Here is a 19,144-nt window from a genome sequence, read left to right on the forward strand (position 1 = left end):
ACAACTTTTCTTCGACAATTAAGAAATAACACGTCATGCAATCCTGTTGAATAAATGTTAAACAAGCATGTCTTTATGCTCTATGGATATCTGGTGGTTTAAATATTGAATAAACATTGTAGTAGCTATTTATGATACTACAACTGTTGAACAGCCGTGGTAATATCATCGAATAAACATATACTTTATTACGTTAATAAAATGGTAATTGTTGAATAGATTCTCCATTTCTGGGCGAATAAGGCTTGAATAATAGTTTTATTTTCACTAAGTCAATGATAAAGCGACTAATAGTTTAATAAAACAGCTCTGAGAAACTTTTCTTAAGGCCTAAATTGTTTCTTGGGAATCCCGTAGTTGAGTCCAATTACTTTATCTATATAAATAAAAATGGAGTGGTGTTTGTATGTCACGAAATAACTTCAGAACGGGACACCCGATTTGCACAATTCTTTCACTGTTGTCTTCTTGAAGGGCTCCGCAAGTTCGTGTGAAGAAAAAGTTTAGGGAAGTTGTGGGAAAGTTTGGTATAACGGGGGAGTACTAATATGTCATGTTGTGTGAGAGGTTCCATGACATTTTTCAACAGCCTACTTGATGGCAAGACGAAGTTTGCCGGGACCACTAGTTTTAAATAAATTTTCAAGGACCCTTCAGTTTACCTTAAGTTCAATTTGAAAAGAAAATACTCATTTTTGAATTGATTTTACGCAATATTGAGTTATTTAATAAAAGCTGTAGAAAACTTGCATTTAACCAAATTTGGCTTATTGTGTCAGAGTATCACCATAGACTTAAAAAGTCTGCGGGAATCGAACCCACACTCCATAGCCGTATTGTGCTACGATGCCCACAATCATACGAACCCAATGTGTTCTTGCTCGATAATTTTGCCGGTTGTTGCTTGCTGTTGACACCACTCCACGTTCTCCCAGAAAACGTAGAGTTTTGGTTTGTCTGTAATTAACACCTCATAACGAGAAATCATCAGCGTACTATCCATCACCGACCATCCATCAGTACCAACTGGAATGAAATCTGTAGACCTTCAAGAAATCTAGCCATCCATTGATAGATCCATGAAACTGAACGATAGGGTCGAATCCGTAGGACTTCCGCATTGAGGGTCAATCTTCCGGTTGATTATTTTCTCGTAGATTTCTACTTCGGTAACAGTAACTGAGCCATCTTCTTCCTTACGGTGATTCGACACATGCAGGACGACAAGAAACGGTGCCGATGGGATGGTTAAGCCGGATTCAAAATGCCCTACATTTTTGTGTCGAATGAAGAAATCTCGTTTGTATCCTGTTGTTTTATTTGAAATAAAAACATCATAATCCAGGAAAGCAATTAAGTAAATATTATGAAACTTACCGGTGTCTTCAACTAAAAGAATACCACTTCTTTTATATTCTTCTTCTTTCTGGCGTTACGTCCCCACTAGGACAGAGCCTGCTTCTCAGCTTAGTGTTCTTATGAGCACTTCCACAGTTATTCACTGAGAGCTTACTATGCCAATGACCATTTTTGCATGTGTATATCGTGTGGCAGGTACGAAGATACTCTATGCCCTGGGAAGTCGAGAAAATTTCCAACCCGAAAAGATCCTCGACCGGTGGGATTCGAACCCACGACCCTCAGCATGGTCATGCTGTATAGCTGCGCGTTTACCGCTACGGCTATCTAATTAATAAATCTAATAATCTAATTAATAAATCTAATCTAATAAATAAATCGCCAGAACTGTTCTGCTGCGGTTAATAATGAGCTGCAGAAGAAAAACAATGTTGTTATTGTTGTGAAGGATGCATTTTGACAAGCAAGGAGCAACAAAAATGATGTAAAGTATTGAAACATCAAATTTTAGGAGTGGGTACCGGGGTCATTCACACTCTGCGAACCGGTCCCCCGAAAAAAAAAATGCTAGTTTCATATTGATTGATGGTATAATATCACCCCCTTGGGTAAATGCAGCTCTTTGTACTTTTGACAACATTCGTGAGGAAGAAAAATCATAGTGAAAGATTTTGGGCTCAAAGAATAATCAATTAAAATTGTTGAACTTTGATTAACTCAAAACTTAAGTTTTTTTCTCCGTATTGAGAATCACTTAAACGTGCGGTATTATGTATAAGTATACTACAATAAAAGGATCATAGCACAACCGCAATAATAAAAACCTGAGACAGAGACTCGACAATACGTATCTTTATTCCGTGCCAAAACGAATCAGCCTCAGATTGGTCCGCCGAACAACGTTACCAGTAATGATTTGTACGGCAATATCAGCACCTTCTGTGCTTAGCTTTTTTTAGCTCTCCTTTTCTCTATTTTTAATTATGCGCACCAGTTTTCTGGCAACACAAAGAACATACAAAAGGAATAGTAAATTAACAAAAAGCCAAGTATCACATATTGTCAAAGTCGTCAAAAATTAGCAGCCAATCGAGTATTATACTTGTCAAGCATCTTCAAATCCATAGCAACATATGAAATGGGCAAGATGTCAATCGCAAACAAACTTTATGTGTAACACTTTTACTAATATTTCCAATAAAATTTTATTATCAGTAGAAACAGCATTCAGAAAAGGTCTCAGTATTGTTTTATGTCGCTATACGAACGAAATTGGTGTGGACTATATTTGAACACAAAAACACTTTCGTCATTATAACTTGTTGAACCATGTTTAAAAAGTGACACTAAATTCAGTAATGTTTAAACACCAATACTAAAAAATGCATATCACAATATAGAAGTCGTCAGCAGCTGATAACATAATGAATTATTTATATTTAAAGCCTTCCACCTAAAACGAAACATACGAACGTACAATTTAATTTCTCTTCGGGAATTGCTTACTCGCCATACTCACAAAGAGTAACTTACTCACTCACCCGAGAGTAATGACGTCATACTCACTGCGAGTATTACTCTTTACGTGAGTAATACTCGCAGTGAGTTATGACGTCATACTCTCGCGTGAGTTAGAGTAAAGAATGAGTAACTCACAGCGAGAGTATTACTCGCAAACGAGTAAGAGAGTGAGTAATTTTTAACTCGCGAGCACGAGTTTCCCAACGCTGGCGGTCAGTGTGCTCCTTCCGGGGACTTCCAGAGCTAGGGGTGGGTCCAAATCCAAAGGTAAGTCCAAGGAGGTAGGAAACAAACACGCGCAGACACCGGAAAAACTATGTACAAATTATGTTTAACTGATTGTAAGTGGAAAATCACGTATTATCCCTAAGGAGGAGAAGGTGGGTTGACGAAGGCATTGTGAGGTAAGGCGAAAGTTGCGGCTAATTGGCTTGAGTGCAGAAGCAAGTGGTGAGGAACGAGAGATATGGTGGTGGTAAAAACTTCAATTGAGATGAATTGCTAGATACGAAGGATGAGTACTTTAGTAGACCGGACAGTTAAGGTTCGGTTCATTAGTGGGAAAATGGACGGAGATGAGAAATGAAGGTGAACAGATAGAAGTCTTATCATTAGGACTTAATTAGTTTGGCTCTGTTGTTCGAGTGGGAACTGTTGGGTCAACAAATTTCTCTTACGGAATGAAAATTGACTTCCTTAGTATTTTTTCCAACATTGGTAGTCGATGTAGATCTTGTTTTGCAAGTCTTTCACATTTACTAAGACACATCATCTGTAACCTGAACATTTCGGTTTACTATATTAAATGGTTTTATCTGCAGAAGAGAGGTTATCTTTGGGTACGCTGTTTTGGAAGTAACTAGTTTGTTTCAACGAATCCAAACGTCTATACAGTCTCTTTTTTGGACATTGAACCATTTCACATGTTCTTACTGTTCAAAATCCTGGACCTACCGGGAACTCTAAACTCTCGGCTAAGGAAGGCCCCCTAGATTCCGAGATGTTTCACCTTAAAAAGTAGCTTTATTCGTTGAAGGAAAGTTCTGTTATCGCTTACTCAGCACTAGAGAGCCTATAAGCAAGAGTGGCGTCATGTTTCAATTTTGACAGCTCTTCTGTTGAATTGAAACTCGGATTTACATGAAAATGACAGTTCATCACTGTCACCAATTTTGACCTTGACGCCACTCTTATTTGAAACCACTCTGCTCTGCGCCTGTCAATGGTCAGCACGCACATAAATTCCTACTCATTGTCTATAAATCAGATCGCAGAATTTTTGTTCTGTTTGCATCATAGCTGTGAGTGAACATTTATCCATGCCTTTGTATTCCCCACTGCCCGTCTCAAAAACACTTCACTGCAGCGCTTGTGAAGAAACATTCCAACTCTTGACAGCGATCTTCGGTTTTCTGTGCAAATAGAACGAATAGTTAACGACTGGAGGAAACCAACCGTACTCTTCAGGGCGTAAGAAAAAGTTAAGAAAGAAGAAAATAAGTCACCTATGAATGGTTTGGATCAAATTCAAAAAAGAAAAATTGTCTGAGTAAAAGAAAATTCCTATTTCAGTTTCATGAAAGTGTTTTTCGACCATTAAAAGGGGAAAAAGGGGTGCGATCAAAGAATTTCAATCTTTTTTCGTTATTGGCAATACTTGCACCCAGAAAGTTCTCGTAATAGAATGTTATTATTTATTATGTAATTATATTATGATCATTGCTATCACTGTAATCGTAATCGAAGCAAAAGTTCTTAATTATCACTCACAGTCTAATCAAAGAAAGCCGGCGGAGATCATTTATCTACATTTATCTATTGTCAGAACAGCCAATTTTGGAAAGATGAATTTAGGACGGACGCCAGCCGAAACATAAAAAGAAACTCTAGATCTAGTATTAGTTGCCGTTTCAGTTTTCCCGTACATATTTATGAAAATGAAAGGTAAATCTTAAGCGAACACTATACGAAACTCATGTTACAAAACAGAAGAAACACAATAATGACAGTTACTGACTAACACCATCCCAGAAATAAAACAAACATTTACAAAGCAGAGATTTAAAATCCTAGCTAAGTAGTGAACCTGAACGATGCCGAACAGCAGCAGCTACGCAACAGTTATTACGAAACAAACTTATACAAACACAGCTATAATTGGTTGCAAAATCAACAGTAGTGATCAAATCAATAAATCCAAAAAAAAAAACATAATTCGGAAAGCAACACTCAAGAATACTACGAGCAAGCAACAAACAGCAAAAACAAACGTAAATAGCAGAAACCACTAATAGCCTTTAATGAGAAAATAATTATTGAAACACTTTGATGAATGTAAAGAATAAGTAGCAACACAATATACCGAGAATAAAGAAGGACAAACTCACTCCCAAACCCGGACACATGCATAGCACCTACACAACATACACTCCTATCCATTACCATTGGGGAAAAGTAGCAACTGACTCCCGTAACTGCATAAGGCATCAAAATAAAAAAAAATAAAAAACTGAAAGAAGATACAACTTTACAGATAGTGAAGCTAAATAAATAAGTGATTATGATAAAACGGTGGATGGGTTTCTATTCTGACGTGATGACATCTTAAGATACCGTTTGAAATCGTTCTCACAGCCTTCGTCGCTTATTTGACAAATCGTTTCTAAAAAGATTGGATTCCAAATTTTACGCTTACTTTCAGAATCAACAGTGCGCCGATTTCTTCCTAATCTGACAAGTTCTTAGGGAGTACAGCTTGCCGAAAAAAGGAGTTATTTCCAGCCTCAACTGAACATTGGAAGCTCATTATCAAGTAAGTACTAATGCTTTGCTAGTGCGATGAGTTATCGAAACATATTTTCATGTATACTAGAGACACATGATTTGATCCTTCAGGCACTCAAAAATGCTATTTTCGTTACGCTGTGCAATCAGCCCCATGTGCTCGCGAAAAAGTAGCCGAACATTCAAATGAACAAAAGCTCATAACATGGCGTCTACTCTTGTCTTTGGGGAAAAATTACTGCAACTGATTTGACTACAGAATAAATTTCAAAAATACAAAAAATATTATCTTTACTAACAAGAATTTCAGCCTGAGGCAAAAGTACAGACAAAGGGCCCTTTGTATTATATTCTTGATGTAAGCTTTAAAACGAATATCTGATTGAATTGTCATGTATGTAATAATAGAAATCTTGAGCTTGGTTTTGAAAGATACTTTTAAAATTAATCTTCTAAAATTCTTGATGGAACATTTTAAGGAATTTTATCTCAAGGAAGTCTTGTATTTTTATGAAATTACTGGTTGAAACATGAAAGTAATCTGAAAAATACAGTTCAAGGTTTTCTACTAAAATAATCCTTGATGATATCTTAGGATAATCTGGAAAACCTAGGAGATAGTATTTGGATGAATTTCATGGAGAAATTTAAGATAATAAACATGTCATAATAAGAAGATAGTGGAGGAATTAAATATTTTTTAAAGAGGGATTGTAACATATTGCGGTTTTACTGATAAAAAAATCCTGCGTTGGTTCTTGAAGTAACGTAACTAGGATTGTCATGTCCATTACGGCTTAAACCAACTGACGGTGTTTTGAAAAAAAAACCTGAAGGTCGTAGACACAAAAGTCAATTTGGACAAATTGTGATGTAAACATTATACGGCTTTAAGACATTTCGTCGAATGGACATTTGGTCGAATTGCTTTGGAACATTTAATTTGGTCGAATGACGTTTAGTTGAACGAAAATTTGGTTGAAAGCTTATTTTTAAATGGTTTATTGGAAGATCATTTGATCATTGTGCCAAAAATCTAGGATTTTGATGATTATTCTACTGAACTTAATCTTTTTAGAAGTAGTTTTTTGTACATTGACAGAAATATTTAGCTCTAGTGAATTTATTATTCTTTGAAAATATCATCATTCTTCGACTACTCAACAAGCTTTTATTCACATCGTTGTGAACATAATGTTTTCATTATTTATTATTCTTTTGAAATGCCAACTTTCTTAATAATGAACACCTGATGGTTATTTTATGAAAAATTCAGAGAGAGTGCTGGGGATCTTTCTTTGAATTACGGGTTTTGCAGCTTGGGTAAGATTTTTGAAAGCGGAAATCAAGATTAAAACGTCAGTAAAAAATGCTTTAAGGAAAAGCTTTATGACGAAGTGAATGCTAGGTGTTGGTAATGTAGAATATGGGTATTCGGAGATTTGGAGGATGCAGGACAGCCACTGAATTCACTATTCAACAAGTTCCACGCACTACGTTTTTATTCTTCCTGCCAAGCTCTGTCGTACACTGTTTCTAACTGAAACCCCTTTTTCGCCCAGTCTATGCCTACTCTGATCGTATTATAATCTAATCATTAATCAAACCCAGGGTTGAACCCTACAATCCCACCTAGCTTTTAATAATTCAATGCGAAATATAATCCTTATGTTTAGCAGGTTCCGTTCTATTACGCCTTGCTCGACCTTGAATGTTTTCAGTGCCTTGAAGATTGTTGGTACCGGAAGTTGTTGGTGACTCAGACACTTCAACCTTTTTCAGATGAGTAACGGCACGTCGATATTCTTTTCCGGATTGGCAAGATCTAACTGTTGTGTCTGCTCCCATTTTCCGAATTACCTCGAACTCTTCTGGTGAAAAATCTGCATCTAATTTGTTATTTTTCTTCATTCTTTTTGCTAAAACACGGTCACCAATTTCAATATCACTATCCTTAGCTTTCCTTTTGATATCTGCATATATCTTTCCTTTTTCTTTAACTACCCTGTCTCTATCACGAATCTCCCCATCATCTAATGCCATGGCTGGAACTACAGGCAACTTACTTCGAATTTTCCTTCCAAACATAAGTTCAGCCGGTGAACTTCCGGTAGTACTGTGACTTGTAGAATGATATGTCAAAAGATACTTGCGCAACTCTATCCTCCAATCCTTTCCGAGCTCTTGAGCGATCCTAAGTCTTTTAAGTAGCGATCTATTCTGCCTTTCTACTTCTCCATTCATGGCAGGCCAAAATGGAATAGTATTGATGAGTGTTATTCCGCTAGAATCACAGAATTCTCGAAATTCATCACATCTTTCGCTGAATTGTGGTCCATTGTCTGTTCGTAGCGTCGTCGGAAGGCCATAACGTCCGAATATTGCGGCCAGCTCTCTAATGGTCTCAGAAGCCGTTATTTCCTTCATCTCACTGACTTCCATAAATCGACTGTAGTAGTCAATAACCACCAGCAAATATTGGCCTTCGGGAAGTGGGCCCAAGAAATCAGCAGCTACATCCAACCACGGTTGGGTCGGCAGTTCTCGTCGTATCATTGGCTCTGGTGGATTCGGAGCCGATACTAAAGTGCACCCTTTGCATTGTTTAACGAATTTTTCGATTTCGTTATCCATCTTCGGCCACCAAACATTTGTTCTTAAATGACTTTTCATCATCTTCATTCCCGGATGTCCTTCATGTCCAATTTGTAGTACACGATTTCGTAAAGTATTTGGTATTACAATTCTATCCATCCTCAATAGCACAGTATCAATGCTTGACAATTCGTTAACAATAACTCTGTAAACTAACGGTAAATCTTGCTGATTACCACTCTTCAATATTTGAATGATTTCTGCTATTTCTTCATCCTTCTCACTTTCATGCTTGATCTCATTCCATTTCAACGCTACTGCTGATCCTGCCATAGTTGCTATCTCTCTGATCATCAATTCTTCTTCAGGATCAAAAGCATGTGATGCAACAGTTGCCAAACGAGAGAGACAATCCGCAATGTTTTGAGGTCCTGGAATGTGTACTACTTGATAATCGAAGGATTGCAAACGTAATACCCATCGTTCGATCCGTGCACATGGACGTGATCGTGGTGCGAAAAGATATTGCAAAACTTTGCAGTCTGTCATCAAATCGAAATTCTTGCCATATAAATACATGCTGAAACGCTCTACGCTCCAAACTAACGCCAGAGCTTCTCGTTCGGTTTGACAGTATCTACGTTCAGTATCTGTTAATGATTTGGACGCGAAACATATAACACGAGGCTCGCCTTTGTCATTTTCTTGCAACAACACTGCTCCAAGACCCGTTGGGCTAGCATCAGCCATCACCATAGTTTTATCTTTTACTGCGTAAAAGCCAAGTTTAGCTGCTGACGCCATCTTTTTCTTGATTTCTTCGAAGGCTTCTTTGTGTTTATCGCTCCATTCGAACTTCACGTCTTTCTTCGTAAGCTCACGAAGAGGTTCATCTAGTGTAGCTAGATCCGGGATGAACTTATTCAAGTAGTTTGCTAAACCGAGAAAACTGCGCACTTCAGATTCCGTACAAGGTGGACGGAAAGATAACACAGCTTTAACTTTCGCATTCGATGGACTAATACCTTCCTCAGAAATACGATGCCCTAAAAACTCTAACCTGTTAACCCCGAACTCACATTTATCCCAGTTTAACTCTACACTTCTCTCTTTGAGCCTCTGAAGAACCTAAAAAATTTATTAGGACATTTACATATATTTTTTTTTTTTTTACAGTTCAATATAGATATTTTATTCTACCTTTTGCAAATTCAGGTCATGGATCTCTTTAGTTTCTCCTTCAACGATAATGTCATCCAAGTACCAATATGTACCTTCACATCCGGAAAGCATTTCTTCCATAATTCTCTGAAAAATTTCAGGCGCGGTCACCAATCCGAACGGAAGCCGCTTAAATCTGAATAATCCACGACTGGTGATGAACGTTGTGTAATCCCTCGAGTCTTCTGCTAGTTCGACTTGATGAAACGCTTCTCGAATATCAAGTTTACTCCACACCTTCCCAGTGCCAAGTCGCGCCAGGTACTCATCGACAACTGGCATAGGAAAATGCTCACGTATCACAGCTTCATTTACTCGGCGCAAGTCCAGGCAAATTCTTGGCTCACCAGATGCTTTTCCCACGATAACTAATGGCGATACCCATGTGGCCGGTCCTTGCTTCACTTCAATAATGTCGCGTTGCAGAAGTTGATCTATTTTTCTGTTCACAGCTTCTTCCATTGGTATTGGAACTCGGCGTAACGGTTGAAAAACAGGTCTAGCATCTGAGGCAATTGAAATGGAAGCCTGAACGTCTTTTATTTTGCTGAATGGTTTGACTTTGGCATCGACATTATTCACTTCAATACCCACTTTCAACACTCCCAACCTTTTAGCTGTAAGATCTCCAATTATATCTTTTTGTCCACCCTTTACGACAAAAAATTCAGCGACAGTGGTTTTACGGCCGATAGTAACTTTGGCTTCGAAAGTCCCAACAATAGAGAGAGGTCTATCGCTTCCGTAGCCTTTCAGCACTCGCGAACATCCCTTTGATGACTTTAGAACCTGAATTCTTTCCTGCTTCATCATGTTCCATGTTTCCATTCGGATTAAATTCGCGTCAGCTCCAGAATCAATCAAAACTTTCAGAGAAAAGCCTCCGATGACACAATCCAAGGTATTGCTTTCGTTTCCACCATAAAAAGCATAGTATACCTTCGTTGAGTTCTCTGAAATTTCTTCTTGTTCTTCATCGCATGGATTGTTGGTTTCCGGTACATGTTGAACATTGAAAACTTTTTTCGGTTTTCCTCGTACTTCCGAAGACTGCTTGCGTTTCCGGCACATTGCTTCAAAATGGTCCAACCCTCGGCAACGCCGGCATGTGCGCCCTTTTGCTGGACATTCTGAAGACTTTGAAAGATGCCCCTGATAACCACAAGAGTAACAAACAACCTTCTCTTTTCTCTGGAACGATGATCCTCGTGATGGTTCCTGAAATACCGATCGTTTCGGAAAACTTCTGAAGGGAGCTCGATCATTTCCTTCATCCAGGTAAAGTCTCTTACTCGCAGGTTTGACCGTGCGAGCGTTATCAATTCCGAACACTGGAGTATCACGTACAATGTTGCCATTCTCCTTCAAATCCTTTAACTGCTGATCTGTGTCCTCGATTGTTGCCGCGATTTCCTCTATTTCTCTTAGAGTACGATCTCGTTTGAGTATAGCTTTACGAAGTTCATCTGATCGACAGTTCTCCACAACGACATCAATCAAATAAATTTCTTTCAAAATTTCTCCAACTTCTGCAGAATACTTTTCAAAACCACAATTTAGCGCTTGCTGACGAAGACGGATCACATAATGAGAAAATTTCTCATTATGTTCCTGCTTAATCTTTCGTAATCTACGTCTCTCAATGACATCTTGTCGACCAGCTTGAAAATATGAATCAAACAGCTCGATAGCCAAGTCGTAAACTTTTGGCTCCAAAGTAACTAAAGGTGTTTTATCGTGGTCAGGTAAACTGCGAAAAATTCTTTGGAGTTCCACGCCTCCCAGATGAAGCAGCTTAGCACGCTTCAATTTCTGATCGGTGACGCCATATGCTTCAAAATAGCATTCCAACGACCATTTCCAAGATTCCCATTCACGAGAAATTTTGCCCTTCTCGATAGTTTCGCAACGAAAAGGTGGGATCTGACGAATCTCTTCCATCTGTAATATCGCGATATAAAAAAAAGTCTTTTCATAATTATTTGGACATATTTTCTTAATACTCAATACCAAAATTAGAAGCATCGGATGAAGGCATTTAAATTGGCTTTTATACATAAGATAAACAAACATTTTTATTTTTCTGAACATTACTCCCTATCAGTAAAGTAATGCTACCAGTGTGATGAAATAAAACCCTACATTCTTTTGTATAACATCACCCAATGAACGCTTCTGGTTCATAGCATCCTATGAACGCTTCTGGTTTATTCACAAATCCCTTTAACACAATTAGTTCATTACATCCATCGAGCGCTTATGGTTCAAATACTATTCTATGATCAATTATGAAGAATAAACGTACCGGTATACACATTAGTCCTTGAACACAACTGGCTCAATCAATTCTTTTATGTTGATCCTATGACGCTACTGGTTCATAATATACAAGCTTCTGAACGCTTCTGGTTCACTAAATCCTATGAACGCTTCTGGTTCATTACATCCTAAGAACGCTACTGGTTCAATACATCCTGTGAATCCTTATTGGTTCACGCTTACAGTACACCATCCTAAGAACGCTTCTGGTTCATTGTATCATAAGAACGCTTCTGGTTCATTGCATCCAAAGAATGCTACTGGTCGAATACATCCTGTGAATCGCAACTAGTTGACGTTCAACGTTTTCACACATACTAAAAACGCTACTGATTCCTTTTATCCTAAGAACGCTTCTGGTTCTTTGTATCCTAAGAACGCTTCTGGTTCTTTGTATCCTTAGAACGCTACTGGTTCCTTTTATCCTAAGAACGCTTCTGGTTCTTTGTATCCTAAGAACGCTTCTGGTTCTTTGTATCCTTAGAACGCTACTGGTTCAAACGAATATTCCTGAACGCTACTGGTTCGCATCTTAATTTACAAAACAACACGCTACAAGTGTTTTGTCATAATCCCTTATTGCTGCGGTTTCAACCAATATCAATACATAATTTACGTATGAACATTTTACAACAAACAAATAAAACGTTTAATTTACGATTATAAATATATATACAAAAAAAAAACAATCAGAAAACCTTTTTTTTTTTTAGTGCTTTATTTCTTTGTTTTTACTCTTTGCCATTAATACGCATAAATTTCAATTCTTTCAAATCAATTTTAGCCAAATATATCGTTCATAGTTCAACAGTGCATCTCAATTCATCAACCGCAACCGTTATTCTTCCAGACATAACTTGGTGTCAATTAGCGGAACCTTTCATTCATGATTCTACCCATCTTCATTTTTCATAGAGTATTCCGAGCCGATTCTGTTTTGTTTTGAGTATTTTATATGAATGACAGTTTCTGATGACTAATGTTGTTTAGAAACCATCAACACAACCAAGTCCATATATGACAGATCGAGGAGAAACATACATCACTCCAGAAAAAAAATCTATGTCATTCATACATTCATATCACCAATACACATACACGAACGTGTTACGCATGAAAAGCAGGTAGGCTCAACATTTCACCCTGTCGATTTGCCGTTCGCCTCCTTCAAGTTTGTCAACAATTTTGATAGTGTTTAGAAAGAAAACCAAACTTTTGAACCATTTTTTCGTGAATAACACAGTTCTGAGAATGAAGTCTTGCTCTTGAAAAGGAATAGGTAAGTGAACAAAAATAGCCAACACAGTGAAGTACTGGCAAGAAGACGGCATATTTTTTTTTTTTTTCGTTGCTGCAACATGATGGTCTAGTTAACCCACACATACTATCAACTGATCAACTCAGGTACGTAAGTGGGTGGTAGAGGGTGATTCTGTTACCATAGGAACAGCTGATTTTTTCACTTCTCAATCACCAATTTGGTCTCTTCATTTCATTTTTTTTAATTCAATGCATGAAACTGCTGCATTTGGAAATATTACATTTTAGTTACATTTATCAATTAATTATTCATAATTCAGGTAAAATTCACTCAAAAATTCCACAATTTATGTGCACTTCATCCGATACTCCATTTTTTCATACGATAGCGGGAAGCAGATCACGCTTCAAATTTGATTTTTTTTTCCAAATCACAATGCAACCTTCACTATTTTTATCTTTTTAACTGTTTTCCTACCTTTATCTTCGTCGCCAATTGTAGAATATGGGTATTCGGAGATTTGGAGGATGCAGGACAGCCACTGAATTCACTATTCAACAAGTTCCACGCACTACGTTTTTATTCTTCCTGCCAAGCTCTGTCGTACACTGTTTCTAACTGAAACCCCTTTTTCGCCCAGTCTATGCCTACTCTGATCGTATTATAATCTAATCATTAATCAAACCCAGGGTTGAACCCTACAGGTAACTCTACTTATGGCCAAGTGGCTTATTGTGACTTCCAGCTTAATAACTTTTCTCAAGCAAATATATGGCTGTGCTGGTAGTGTTGATGACCTCGGGTAAAAAACAGAGTTTGCTGTAGAAGCTATGTATTATTAAAAATGAGAAAAAAGGCTAATTCTATGTATCGGGTGAGTAATACGAGTTGACTGAGGAGACAAAAGTTGGCTTGTTTCCATTTTGGGATCAGCTTATCTCGAATCGCAAAACATGCCTGAACAAAAAAGCAACAGGAATCATTAAAAACCCAAGAGCTTAATCAATATGTTGGGAGGGCGTCCATCAAATTGGATAACAAAATGTTTGTTTTAATTATGAATCGTGGTTTACGGCCAACCAGCCGAGTGGAAGTTTAACAACTACCGTGTAGTGTGCTATTCCTATACCTAAAAAACAATGCGCTCTCGGGCTAGGCATTGGATATATATAGAAAGCGTTGTGTTTGGATGGGCATCTAATTCTTCCGAAAGAGGTGCACTTTGCGAAAGAGGACCACGTGATTATTGAGCTGAAATCGAATTCAGGTTAACTTCTGCGTTCATGAGTCCTCTCATGGCGTAGTGGTTAACGCGCCCCAACTAGAGATCGGGGAGTCGTGAGTTCGATTCTCACTGAGAAGACGTGTAACTTTTTCGCAAATCTTCACATCAATTTGTCCATCTAGTCCAATTGCAAATTATATGTAATGTTTAGCTTTTCGGTAGTTGGTAACAAAATGTTACTTATAGCATAGAGATTGTTGGTAAGGGGCTGTCCATTTATTACGTAAGACATTTTTCGGGGTTTTTCAAAACCCCCTCCCCCCATGGTAAGATTTTTTGTATGAAAATTTAAAATAATTTGTATGGCACGTAAGAAATCTCAGACCCCCCCTCCCCCCATAAACCCTTACGTAATTAATGGACCGCCCCTAAAATAGCTGATACTTTTTCGGTTATTCAATCACTCTTGTATTCGCGCCAAAATGTTACACTAGAAATATTCTATGCTTTCTGTTGCAACTAAACCTTTTCGACCAAATGTCCATTCGACGAAATGTCAGTTCGACCAAATGTAGTTTCGACTAAACGTCATTCGACTAAATGTCATTCGACCAAATGTCTTTCGACCAAATGTCATAGATTCACATTATACATCTCAATTTGTCCAAATTGACTTTTGTGCCTACGACCTTCAGGTTTTTTTTTTTTGAAGTAAGTTTTTACAATTCGTCAATGAATTGCAAAAAAACTACTAGAGCGATTAATATATATAAAAACATGTTCCCTGCACAATATTTCGAAGAAATTTCTGGCCAAACATTTCTGAGTTATTAATCAAAGAATTCAAAAATGAGTACCTATCTGAATTAAGTTTTAAAGTGTGATAGAAGCCACCTTCAGCTATGAGAGGTACTTTTGAAAAAAAAACCTTCAAAAATTATTGATTGGATACCTTTTGGAATTTCAGAATGGCCGTTTTAGTTAGAGAATCATGTATTTTTAAAGTAATTGCTGGTTAAATTATGAAAGCAATCTTAATTATACAGTTAAGGAATTTCTAGTGATAATACTGAAACAATGCTTTAAGATACCTAGTAACCTACCAAGAAAATCTGTTCAGAATGTCCCTGAAAGATGGTATTTTTCTAGGAACATTTCATGAAACTACTCAAATTTCTAGAAGCTTTTTCAGATATTCTGATTATACATTTAAAACATATCCAGGATAACATTTTTGCTACATTCTCAATAACATTTCTGAAAAATCCCCGGCAAAATCACCAGAAAAACCGTCTTATAAATTTGTACAACAATATGACGAAAATTCTGGGTAAAGCTTTACAAGAATTCGCAAAGAGATTGCAGATGCTAATGCTGGACAGAAACAATTGGAATAATCGTGATCAAGTTTCTTGAGAAATCCCGTTACAAATTATAGCGAAATCATTAAAAGTACTTTGAAAAACCGTCAGGAAATTTCTATAAATATCCTTAAGCGGTTCTATCCCGTTAGGGCGAATGCCGTTAGGCTGAATGTCGTTAGGCCGATAGGGTCGTTAGGCCAAAAAGATCGTTAGACCGAAAATGACCGATTGTTCTAATGAACCGTAAGGTCGATTGGGTATCTATCAGGGATTGGTCAGGATAATTTGCATGACCCAAGAAGCCTAGCGGCATTTGGCTTAACGACCTGCACCCTCCTTATGCAAAATCCAGGGGCTTTTATTGAAGAATTTCAAGAGTATTCGTTAGGTCTGATTCCAGATGAAATTTCAAGGGAATCTCTGGGAATCTCTCAAGGAAATAATGCTGCAGCATGGTAAGAACTCGTATTAGAAGGATAAATTAAAAACAGAAATATCTTCCTGAGAAAAAAATAAAGAATAAAACATAATTTTTTTTTTTTATTTACTGAATAGTTTATTAGGCTCATTGGAAGACCTTAACGGAGCCGATTGTTCATGTTAATTGTTTACAATCTATTTACATATAGTATTTTTGTTAGTTTTTTTGTACAAAATGAACAAAAATGATGTAAGAATATTATTAGACTAGTTCACAGTTGGATTTTTGACTTGATGATAAAATTATTAACGATTTGCATAGAGATGATATCCATATTTCCCAAAATATCTCTTATAGGTTGCGGAGCTCGATTTTGTCGTTGCAGTTCTTGTAACAGGTATGGTCTAGCCTCTTCGAATCTCTCACATTGCCAAATAATGTGATCAATGTCTTCGTAGTCCAGGGAACAATCGCAGAGGTTGGAGTTGACTATATTTACCCTGAAAAGAGACGCTTTTAAAGTGTAATGGTTCGATATCAAGCGAGACATATTTTTTACGAATAGTCTATTGCGTTGTAATTTTGAAAACCAAGAAGAGAGACTAACTTTGGGTAGAATACTGAAACAGTATCTACCTAGTTCACTATTGGACCAACTTTCTTGCCAATACGTTAATGCCGTCTTTCTTATGAGTGCATAAAAATCTCGAACTTCTGGACAATGTTGATACACATCACCATTTCGGGCTCCTTGCTTTGCAAGAGCATCAGCATATTCATTGCCCTTAATCCCGCAATGTGAAGGCACCCACATGAATATGATTGTATATTGGCGTTTGGAAAGCCATGCTACGGTTTCTTTGATGTGCAATGCAACTAGACTTGTTTTCGTGGACACTCTAATATGTTTTAGGCTTTCTATAGAACTTAGACTATCGGAGCAAATAAGATATCTTTTAGGTGGAAGTGATTTGATATAATCTACGGTAAATTTTATGGCCAACATTTCTGCTTTATAGATTGAACATGGAGACTCTAACTGAAAGCTTGCTTCGAAGTTACAATTGTAAACTCCGAATCCACAGTTATCAACTCCTAAAGAGCCATCAGTGAAGAACATCTCATCTACGTCTAAGCATAGCATAGCATAGCATAGACTGACTGTACATGTCAATGGTTGCTACTCCGTGATTGATCGGACCTGGTAAGAATTGCACTACGATCCAAATGAATAAGGAATGGGAGTTTCCGCTTATTCTCGAAGTACAATTTTAGCAGATCTAATATTATTGATCAATAACGGCGCCGGCCAAGTCCTTACAGTCAGTTGGGATGGGAAAGGAATGTTAGGGTGTAATGATTGTTGCTTTTAGAGACCGAGAATACCTCTGCATCTCCACAATCACCACGGGAAGGGTGTTTATTAGTGAGGGAGGAAAAGATCTGGAAGTCACCATTGGTCAGTGATGCGATCCATGGATAAGGAGGGAAAATACGTTTGCATTTGCATAGTTTTGCATTTTGTCTCGAGATGTTTTTGGTAGAAGATTTAAAAAATACGTCAACATCCGTTATGTCGAACCATTCAAAAGATGTTTTTAGTAATGGCGAAAAGAAAAAAATATATGTATATATTAATAATAATAATAATAATAATCATAATAATAATAATAATCATAATAATAATAATAATAATCATAATAATAATAATAATAATAAAATAATAATAATAATAATAACAGGAATGATGCCGACACTTGTAGTGACGAACCATACATAGTTTGTTTGAAAATTACAGAAGAGTAACGCTTTACATTTTTGTCTCGAGATGAAAAGTTGTTGGTAGGAGTTTTAAAGAATACGTCAGCATCTATAATGTCGAACCATTCAAAAGATGTTTTTAGTAATGTTAAAGAGAGAAAATATATGTATATAGAAACTATGTAAAACAGGCATAATGCCGACACTTTGAGTGACGAACCAAACAAAGATTGTTTGAATAATACATAAAAATAACGCTGCCATGAAAAAATGTGTCATTATAAGCATGAAACGAGCTCACCAGTTGGTAATTCATCCTCGACTGAACACGGATATCTTTTCGCACTCACACAACGCGAACCGTAAAACTACTTGGCGTCCCGAAAACAAACTGTCTTTCTTGGGCTTTCCGAAACACTGCCCAGCAAAACGCGCGAAAACGAAACACAAACACCCGGCGTCCCGAGAACAAACTGTCTTGCTTGGGCTTTCCGAAGCACACGAGAACGAAACACAAACTCCCGGCGTCCCGCAAACGCGCGAAACTAAAAACAAAAACAAACTCCTGGCGTCCTGAAAACAAACTGTATTGCTTTGGCTCTTCCAAGCACCCCATCAGTGAAGAACATCTCATCTACGTCTAAGGTCGATAAAGTTTCAAAATATGCTTGTTTAGCTTGATATGGTAGTAACGGTTTCGGAAAATTTGCCAAATTTTGGACTAACGACGTATTGACGTCGATTTCAAAGGGGCGTGCTGGGACTTCATAATCATAAAATGTGTCCGAGCTAGGGGAAGTTGGCAACACGAGACATTCTTGATATGATCGAAGGAAATTTGACTGTGGATGGATTCTGAACAGTTCATCCAATTGGGTCATCAATCTAGAAGATGTTATGTGACAATCAGCGCCGTAGCGTGCGGTTGGCCAGGTTGGCACCCGCCAAGGGCGCCAGCCTACAGGGGGCGCCAAAATGCGTGAAACACTTGGTATTTATTTTGAAAATATTAAATTAGGGAATATTGAAAAATGAAAAAATCTTATCAGTTATAATTTCAAAAGAATTATTGGACATACTATAGAAACATATGAAGGTCGCTTGCGCTACCTCTAAATCTTAATATTTTTGGATCATATATGTGGTTTCCCTTTTCACGTGATTCAAATCCAGAAGAGCACATGCATTTTTGGTTTTGAGATCTTTCGAAAAATAAGCCGCACCCTAATGTGAATGAATCTAATATAATCCTGAGCGGGATCCACGAAAATCTGGGCAGAATTTCAATAGAAAATTGATCAAGATTCTCTCAA

General features: G+C 37.4%; 1 protein-coding gene across 1 annotated transcript in view; it reads left to right on the forward strand.

The window, feature by feature from the left end:
* The first annotated feature begins 3,089 nt into the window (after nucleotides 1-3,089).
* LOC110678492 (protein tincar) overlaps nucleotides 3,090-19,144 on the forward strand; it is a 370,698-nt gene continuing 354,643 nt past the window's right edge. The window contains exon 1 of the mRNA XM_021851444.1: nucleotides 3,090-5,692. The gene's annotated coding sequence lies outside the window, so the exon portion shown is untranslated. The remainder of the gene's footprint in view (nucleotides 5,693-19,144) is intronic.

Source organism: Aedes aegypti, chromosome 3, assembly GCF_002204515.2.
Source record: "Aedes aegypti strain LVP_AGWG chromosome 3, AaegL5.0 Primary Assembly, whole genome shotgun sequence".
NCBI classification, from domain to species: Eukaryota; Metazoa; Arthropoda; class Insecta; order Diptera; family Culicidae; genus Aedes; species Aedes aegypti.